Here is an 8,649-nt window from a genome sequence, read left to right as displayed (position 1 = left end):
GCCACAATGCCTGGCTATTTTTTTGTTGCAGTTAGGCCAAGGCTGGGTTTGAACCCGCCACCCTTGGTATATAGGGCCGTTGCCCTACTCACTGAGCTACAGGCACTGCCCAAGAAATAATTTCTGAAAGAAGTCCACCTATCTTCACCTGCATCCTTTATAACATCATTTATAATAAACCAGTAAATGTGTTTCCTGGAGTTTTGTGAGCCACTCTAGCAAATTAATGGAACCTAAGTGGCGTAGTGGTGTTACTGGATGAAGAGGGTCCAGCCACCTGTCACTGTCAGCCAATATGCAGAGACAGGAATAAGTTCACCAAACTTTGTCAGAAGGCCGGTATTCTGGAGAACAGTGAAAGCAGCCTCTCTAAGACTGTTCTGTTCTTTTATTTCTAAAATTACAGTCTTACATATAAAAGTTCAAAGTAAAGAGCATACCAACCCTATTTTAAATAATAATCAGCATAACTCAATAACCTATTACAACATTAATTTAAAAGTTAATTTCTTAAATCAATCCACTTGAACCACTCCAGATAGACATCTTTGGGGTGGGAGTTAAATTCACAAAACAATAAAAAATAACAGACAAAAGATAAAGGTCACTTAAGACCTAAACAGACCAGGCTCAGCACCCGTAGCACAGTAGTTACAGCACCAGCTGAGGCTGGTGATTCAAACCTAGCCCGGTAAAGCTAAACAATAATAACTACAACAACAACAAAAATAGCTGGGCATTGTGGCCGGCGCCTGTAATACCAGCTACTTGGGAGGCTGAGGCAAGAGAATCACTTACGCCCAAGAGTTTGGGGTTGCTGTGAGCTGTGACGCTGTGATGCCATGGCACTCTACCAAGGGCGACATAGTGAGACTCTGTCTCAAAAAAAAAAAAAAAAGACCTAAACAGACCAGACTATCTATATCATGTTGGCCCTAGCATGAATGACTCCATCTTACTCGAGCAATCTGTGCTTTCAGTGGGAATCCTGATTTATAGTCAGTTGTTCAGAAGCACAGTGTGAAACAATCTGGAGCTTAGAATTGGCACTGAAAGTGGAGGACAATCTTGGGGACTGAGCCCTGGACCTGTGGGATCTGACACTATCTCCAGGTAGACTGTATCAGAATTGGACTGAGTAGGAGGACACCTGGTTGGTGTCTGCAGCAGAACTCATTGCTTGCTTGGTGTATATGAGAAAACCCCCATCCTTTCAGTAACAAAAATCTTCTGTGTTGATTGTTATGGTGTGAGAGCAGAGGAAAATCAGTTTTTCTTTTTTCCACAAAGGCACTAATCCCATTTATAAGGGCTCTGACCCTGTGACCTAATCACCTCCCACCTCCCTAAATCACCTCCCAATATCATTACCTTGGGAATAAGATTTCAACATGAATTGGGGTGGGGGCCATAAACATTCAAACCAGAGCAATACATACTTAGAGTTTATAAAATTCACAGTTGAAAATGTAGTTTCACAATTGAAAAAGTTGTTCTGAACATTAAGTTTTTCAATAACTGAATCAGTTATCCATTTAAAAAATATAAATTAGTTAAAATTAATTTATGTAGCAAAATTCACAATTGCAAAAATATAGAATCAATCCAAGTGCCCATCAACTGACTAGTAGATAAGGAAATAGCGGTGTAGGCTTAACGCCTATAGCACAGTGGTTATGGCGCCAGCCACATACACCGAGGGTGGTGGGTTCAAACCTGGTCCCGGCCAGCTAAACAACAGTGACAACTGCAACAAAAAAATAGCCAGGTGTTGTGGCGGGCACCTGTAGTCCCAGCTACTTGGGAGGCTGAGGCAAGAGAATCACTTAAGCCCTATAGTTGGAGGTTGCTGTGAGCTGCGATGCCACAGCTCTCTACCGAGGTTGACAGAGTGAGTCTCTGTCTCAAAAAAAAAAAATAGAAAGAAAGAAAGAAAAGAAAAGAAATAGTGGTGTAGGCTCAGGGCCCATAGCTCACTGGGTAGGGCACCAGCCCATACACGGAGGCTGGCAGGTTCAACCTGGCCCAAGCCTACTAAACAACAATGACAACAACAACAACAACAACAAACCCCCAAAAGGTGGGCATTGTGGTGGGCACCTGTAGTCTCAGCTACTTGGGAGGCTGAGGCAAGAGAATTGCTTAAGCCCAAGAGTTTGAGGTTGCTGTGAGCTGTGATGCCATAGCACTCTACCAAGAGCGACATAGTGGGACTCTCAAAAAAACAACAAAAAAAGTAATATGGTATATGTATGAAAAAAATATATATGTATACACACATACATATATACAGCATGAAGTATTACTCAGTGATAAGAAAGAATGAAATAATGTGTTTTGCAGAAACTTGGTTGGAACTGGAGGCCATTATTCTAAATGAAGTAACTCAGGAACAGAAAAATAAACGACACATGTTCTCACTTATAAGTAGGGGCTAAACTACGGCTACACAAGGACATATAGAGTGGTATAATGGACACTGGAGACTTATAAGGGGGGAAAGGGAAGAGGGTGAGGGATGAAAAATCACCTATGGAGTACAATGTACACTGGGTGATGGGTACACTAAAAACCCAGACTTCACCACTATCCTGCTAACAGAATTTCCTGTATAGGTCCTTGGTCTTAGAGATCTGAAGAATGAACAGACCACAGATCAGTGATAAGATAGGATTTATCAGACTGAAAGGAGTATAGAAGGAACAAAAAGCACCAGACTTCTGGCAGAGGGAAAGACCCAAGTGGGAAGTCTCCAGTGGGTCTTTTATCTTGAAAATTACATTTGGCCAGGACTTGGTAGATGGAAGATACCTTTTCAGTGTCCTGTATTAACAAGTGAATCCAGTCCCTCCAGCTCCAAAATTCACTTCAGAAGAGGCCTGGCTTACATGAAATTGCCCAAGTCTAGGAAACTCACATGAAATTGCTCAGACCTAGGAAACTGGGGTCCTTGTCCAGCCCAAAAGAAGGGAATCCTGTATCATTACGATATATATATACAAATTATATGTATATATCATAATGATACAGGATTCTCTTATCTAGTCTAAGTCTATTAAATAGACTGCCTAAGTCTATTGAAATAAAAAAATACAAAACAAAAAAAATGTTTACTTAAGTAAAGAATTTAGTTCCTTGGTTGTACCAGTCACATTTCAGGGCTCCATAGCCACGTATAGCTAGCTAATGGCTACCACCTTGGACATGGAAGTCAATTTCAATTACTGGGCCACAGAACAAGCAGAGAAGAGAGGAACGTGTTAAACAACATCACAAGGAAATAAACAGCAAAATCCAGATGGCAGAAAAAATTACAGGATAAACAATCTCAGTTCTTTTTTTTGAGACAGAATCTCAATGTGTTGCACCAAGCCAGAGTGCTATGGCATTAGCCTAGCTTACAGCAACCCCAAACTCCTGGGTTCAAGGCTTCAGCCTCCTAAGTAGCTGGGACTACAACACCTACCATGATGCCTGGCTAATTTTTCTACTTTTAGTAGAGATGGGGTTTTCCACTTGCTCATCCTGGTCTTAGACTCTTTAGCTCAAGGGATCTCCCTGCCTCAACCTTCCAGAGTGCTAGGATTACAGCAGTGAGCCATTGCACCTGGTCAACAATCTCTTTTCTTCAACAAGTAGGTTACAAAAGGAGAGAGATGGAGGGGAAACCTGTAGATTAAAAGAAACCTGAAATATCAACATTGGTTACCTGTTACTGCATAACAAATTACCCCCAAACCTTGCAGCTTAAAACAGCAAACATTTATTACGGCACAGTTGCTGAAGGTCAAAACTGAAATGAGCTTAGCAGGGGGCATTCTGACCTAGGGTTATGAGGTTGCAGTCAAACTGTTGACTGGGTTTGTCATATCTCAGGGTTCAACTCTGGTTGAAGGATCCATTTCACTCATTAAGTGTTGTGAGGCCCCCATTCTTTAGAGTTCCTTATCTGAGGGGTCTCTCCACAGGGCTATTTGAGTTTTTCAAGACAGGACATGTGACTTCTCCTCCCACTCCAGTCAGAGAGAGACAGAGAGACAGACATAGGAAGGATGCCTAAATAAAAGCTGAAGTCTTTCATTTTAAAAGTAACAGACCAGACCATCACATCTATCTTACACTATTGGTCACATAGACCAACCCTGCTACACCGTGGGGGGAACTGCAGAAGGGTATGAATATAGAAGTCAGGATCATTGGGTCATCTTGGAGGCTGGCTACCCCCATCAACCCCTCCCAGTCTCAATTGAATCCAGATCAAAGAAACAATTTCTTTAAAATGTCACTTAGGGCCAGGGACAGTGGCTCATGCCTGTAATCCTAGCACTCTGGGAGGCTGCAGCAGGAGGATTCTTTGAGCTCAGGTATTCAAGATCAGTCTGAGAGAAAGACCTGTCTCTACTAAAAAAAAAAAAAAAAAAATTAGCTAGGTGTTATGGTGTGCACTTGTAGTCCCAGCTACTTAGGAGGCTGGAGGCAGAAGGATTTCTTTCTTTCTTTCTTTCTTTCTTTGAGTTTTGGCTGGGGCTGGGTTTGAACCCTCCACCTCCAGCATATGGGGCCAGTGACCTACTCCTTTAAGCCACAGGCGCTGCCCTCTTTCTTTCTCTTTTGTTTTTTTGTTGCAGTTTGGCTGGGACTGGGATCGAACCCACCACCCTTGGTATATGGGGCCGGCGCACTACCTATTGAGCCACAGGCACTGCCATGAAGGATTTCTTAAGCCCAGGAGTTTAGGATTGTTGTGAGCTAGGCTGATGCCACCGCACTCTAACCTGGAGCACTGAGTAAATAAAATAAAATAAAGAAGAATAAAATGTCATTTATAAGGTATTTGAACACATGCTTGCTTTTTGATAATATTAAGGAAATATCAATTAGGTTAGGCAGGAAAATGATATCGTAGCTATGCTTTTAAAAAATATTCTTAGTAGGCCAGGTGTGGTGGCTCGTGCCTGTAATTCTAGTACTCTGGGAGGCTGATGTGGGTGGATTGTCTGAGCTCAGGAGTTGGAGACCAGCCAGAACCAGAGCAAGACCTTGTCTTAAAAAAAATAGCTGGGCATTGTGGCGGGCCCCTGTAGTCCCAGCTATGTGGGAGGCTGAGGCAAGAGAATTGCTTAAGCCCAAGAGTTTGAGGTTGCTGTGAGTTGTGACACAATAGCATCCTACCAAGGGTGACATAGTGAGACTCTGTCTCAATAAATAAATAAATAAATAAAATATTAGAGGAGTTGGGAAGGAGCTTGTAGTATGGATGAAACAGTATTAGTCATTAGTTGATAATTTTTGAAGCTAATAAGTTCTCAGGACATCTTGTACTGTTTGCTTTACTTTTGAAATTTTTTTTTTTTTGAGACAGAGCCTCAAGCTATTCCCCTGGGCAGAGTGCCGTAGCATCACAGCTCATAGCAACCTCCAACTCCTAGGCTCAGGAGAGTCTCCTGCCTCCGCCTCCCAAGTAGCTGGGACCACAGGCGCCCGCCACAACGCCCGGCTATTTTTTGGTTGCAGCCGTCATTGTTGTTTGGCAGGCCTGGGCTGGATTCAAACCCACCACCTTAGGTGTATGTGGCTGGTGCCCTAGCCCCTTGAGCAAATTTAATTTGAAATTTTACTTAATTAATTGTTTTAATTAACAGATTAAAAATTGCATACATTTATCATGTATAACTTGATGCTTAGAAATATACATTCTCTCTACTTTTTGTATGTTAAATCTTCTCCAGAATAAAAGGGTGCTTTTTATGGCCATCTAGATGGAGCTACTTGCAGGCAGAAATGGTATTAACCCAGTCTGTAGAAGATGACACTAATGCTTGCTGAATAAATGAACAGATATGGTAGCTAATATTGGGTTTATGTAAACTGTAGAGATAACCTGTTGATTAGAAAAGAAAAGATGTCATATTTCAGGTATGTCTAAACACTGTAGTCACGCTTAACCTTTAGACCTATAACATGACACTGGGCTGCATATTGGTTTGGGGTAGGATACTAGGTGTCTGGTTTTACCTGTATTCAACTAAGTGACTTGAGGTAATAATTTTACTGTCCCCAACTGCAGAAATAGATCAGAGGCATTCATTCATTCATAACCTGCTCACTGAGTGCTTCCTATGTGCCAAGAACTGAACTAAGTACCACACACATAAAGGTAACTATAACATCATTCCTTTTCTGAAGGAGTTCATGGTCAAGTTTAATGGTTTTTCATCTGTCCCTTACCTAATCCCTGAAGTCCCTATAAGTGTTCCCAGAGTTCTGATCATCCTGAGTGCAGAATAAGCAGAGAGGCTTCAGATATGCCTGAACTCTAGTGTACGAACTGTCATGCACCCCATTTGAGAGTTACTATTCCAGTTGGCTAGATGATAATACCTACCCAGAAGTTCAATACCATTAATTGAACTTCTGTGCCAGAAACACTGTGCCAGGCACTTGACATATATTATCTTACGCAATCCTTACTGGAAATCAGGTGTTATGTCGTTTTTCCAGATGAGGAAACATGACTTCATGACTCACCAGTGAGTATGAGGCATCTGCCATACCCTGCCTTCTGGGAGAATCTGGATGATCCCTTTAAGTGCTATAATTCTGAGTAAGTCTTTTAGGCATTCACTGGCTCTGTGACTTTAGGCCAATTACTTAACACTTTGATCTCTGGTCTCCTTTCTTCATCTTCAAAATGAGCTGGTTGTGAAGTTATAATGCAGATGAGGCATTCACCTCAGTGTCTGCAAAGCTTTCACATCTTTTATTTCACTGCTCTTATTTAATTGCAGATGTTCCTTACATAGATAGCCAGAGACAGCCTGGAAAGCCAAGACTTGATTTATAGATTTGGGAATTGCCCAGACAAACAGGGCATTTGATAAGGAATGATTAGACATATGGCAGAGGACTGAGCCACATTCTCACAGCTGGCGAAGGAGAAGAGGGCTCTGAGAGGAGAACTCTCAAAACCACACAACCGGTCACCTGAGATACAGAGGTCTGTGGGTGTGAAGGTTAGAGATGGCTCATAGTGGGTAGCCAGAGAGAAGACTTGGGGGGCAGGGAGGGTATCATAGGAGAGGGTGGTCCAAACTGGAACAACAGGGACCAGCCACACTAGTAAAGCATACCTGACTCAGAGAAGACCAACAACAGACTCTCCAAATGAACCAGCACCAGGGGTAAAAACCAACACACAGGACCCAAAGGTAAGTATACAACATGGCATTTATAAAATTCAAAGCAACAAAAGGACATCTCCAGTATTAATAGCTGACACTTCGTTGGTGCTTTTCTTTTTCTTTAGAGACGGAGTCTCACTCTATCACCCTCGGTAGAGTGCCACGGCGTCACAGCAACCTCCAATTCCTGGGCTTAAGCGATTCTCTTGCCTCAGCTCGGACTATAGGCACCCACAATACCTGGCTATTTTCTGTTGCAGTTGGCCGGGGCTGAATTTGAGCCCACCATCCTCGGTATATGGGGCCAGTGCCCCAACCATTGAGCCACAGGCACCGCCAGGTTGGTGCTTTATAATTTGAAAAGTATTTTCACGTGGTTTGTCTTATTTGCCCTCTGAGGGGGGGGTGGGCAGCGGGATCTGAGTTTGCAGCATGAGGACCCCATGCCAGCTTTGGGATCCAGTGTATCCACTTTCCTTATCTATAAGTGACCAAACAATTCCACCTACCCCACAGCATTGTGGAGATTAAGCCAAAGTGCTTTGTAAACAATCTGGGTGGTTCTGTGGCTCACACCACATCACCAGCAGCAGTGGGTAGAGGGTGGCCCTGAAACTTAGGCCTGCAGAGCCAGGCGGGCTCTCCTCTTGGTCAGATCTCTCTCCCACTCCCCATCTGGCCATCTCTCCCCCAGATCTCTCTCCCACTCCCCATCTGGCCATCTATAGTAGAGTAGCCCACCTCCTGCATCCTCTAAGCACCTAGGTCTTTTCCTTTCTTTTATTTTTTTTTTACACAAAAAAATGTAGAAATTATTTAATCTTTCCATTTATTCTCAAAACATTATGGTGTTTAATGAAGTACAAAAGGCATGGTGCTGGTCCTTGGTTGGTCTCTAGCACTTTAGGTGAGGCAGAATGGAGCCTCCAGGAATGTGAAAGTATTATGGGAAAACATCAGTAGCAACCAACTGTGCAGAGCAGGGGTCCTCAAACTTTTTAAACAGGTGGCCAGTTCACTGTCCCTCAGACCATTGGAGGGCTGGACTGTGGGCCCTGGAATGAGTCAGCTGCTAAGCAGGACAGGCAGCAGCGGCAAAAACACCCGGCGGGCCGGATAAATGTCCTAGGCGGGCTGCTGTGGCCCGCGGGCCATAGTTTGAGGACACCTGGTGCAGAGTCTGAAGGCCCAAGTCAAATCATGGGCATATCCACAGAAGTGTGGTAGGTCATGAGCTCCAGCTATTGAGGAAGGAAAGGGTGGAAACTGCTTTGAGAAGACAACTGAGCAAAAGACCTGGCACCAGAAGGGTCTGGTGGGAGAAAGTAAGGAAGGTTGAAGGATATGAATCATTAGCTCCTTTCTGCTACTACTTGAGGGCAGAGGCTCATGACCCCAGTAGCAGGACAAAGCAGGTAGTAGCTACTTGGATCTCATATATGGAAGATGCCAGAAGACTCAGGGCCGG

The sequence above is a fragment of the Otolemur garnettii genome, unplaced genomic scaffold (assembly GCF_000181295.1).
Source record: "Otolemur garnettii isolate 467f Iridium unplaced genomic scaffold, OtoGar3 scaffold00077, whole genome shotgun sequence".
Taxonomy (NCBI): Eukaryota; Metazoa; Chordata; class Mammalia; order Primates; family Galagidae; genus Otolemur; species Otolemur garnettii.
This window is presented reverse-complemented; position numbering follows the sequence as displayed.